This window comes from Austrofundulus limnaeus, unplaced genomic scaffold, assembly GCF_001266775.1.
Source record: "Austrofundulus limnaeus strain Quisiro unplaced genomic scaffold, Austrofundulus_limnaeus-1.0 Scaffold78, whole genome shotgun sequence".
Lineage (NCBI taxonomy): Eukaryota > Metazoa > Chordata > Actinopteri > Cyprinodontiformes > Rivulidae > Austrofundulus > Austrofundulus limnaeus.
Window position 1 is genome coordinate 1,250,749 of NW_013952480.1, and position 1,404 is coordinate 1,252,152.

Below are 1,404 nucleotides of genomic sequence, written 5' to 3' on the forward strand. Positions count from 1 at the left end.
GGTTAAATATGAGAAGTTATGTTGGAGTATCTTCTACACCTGTCTAGCTGAGCGCTGCCGTAGCTGCTGTGCAAGAAGGCGTCCAGCCCTCTCTCTCACCATGCTCATAGTAGCCATACCTAGATTTGGATATTAAATATTCGGCCTGTTGGGTAGATAAGATGTTAAACTCTGTTTGGAGTAATGTACGTTTCTTAAGTGAGTCTTGTGTAAAAGCATGGCAGCATTCCCTGTCTAATTGTAAAATCTGATCTGTCAGCGATTTTAGCCGTTCGATGTCACTAAGAAAGTATTTAAACAACATTAATTTAAAATGCACGTCATTTAATAAAATGAACCAATAAAAAACATGGTTGTTTTTTTCTGGACAAATTCTTTATAAATTTATTTAATGTTTGATTAAAGGTAGACTGAAGCAATCATATTTAAAATTATTGTTAATTTGTTATTTAAATTTCAAATTGGTCAGCAAAAGCAAAAAAAATGTTGTTTTTTGATCCTTTCCTGTAATCAAATCAAAACTGGGTGTGCCTTAATAGACTTTAGAAAAATCTGTTTATTTCATGACTGGCAGGAAAAAATGCATCAAAGCAAGAAAGAGCTGCAGATTTAAGATGAAATGGTAGAAAACATTGTTTTTCTCCTTAAATGTGGATGGCAGATTGACAAACAGAATCACTGTATCTTTATTAAGCTTATATTTGATGGAAAGAATTTGTTTATCTGGAGTTAAAAGGAGGGCACAAATGATGAATAMTGGAAATCAGGACAGAAAAAGGTTTTAATAAAACATATAATAATGCCATCACAGGAGAAAATAAGAACTGAAATCAGTTTTTTGCTTAAATTCACAAACTGACAGAAGGATTTGGTGTTGCTTTACAGAAACATATTTTTAGAGATAAATAGTTGATAAGGCAAAGTGAGACGGAAAAACTGAGCAAAGACAGAAAGTAAAGGTACTGCAGAACAGAAGTGAGTCAGAAAAAAATCCAGATCTTCACACAGACAAACTGAACAACCTGTGCTATCATATGTGTTTGTAGTTTTAAACTGAAAGCCTTTGTGATGAACTGTTCCTTGTTGTTTTTTTAACTGTTTCAGTGTTTTGTGCAACAAGAGGTTAACACTGATGTTACAGAAGAAGTTCAAAAACAGTTACAGGTGAGTCAGATGAAAGAACCAGTCGGCTGTAGCTCCGCCTCAGTTACCACAGCAACCAAGATCATTTGACTTCCTGCTTCCATGTCTGCTGTTATCTCTGTGAAGTTTCGCTTTAATAAAACAACAACAACAAAAAGACTCAGCTTTCTGATTTGTTTAGCTTGTAGCTGTGCAAAACCTTAAACTAATGTTCCGAACCAAGTTACCTCAGCTTTGATAACACACCTCACTGTTTTTATT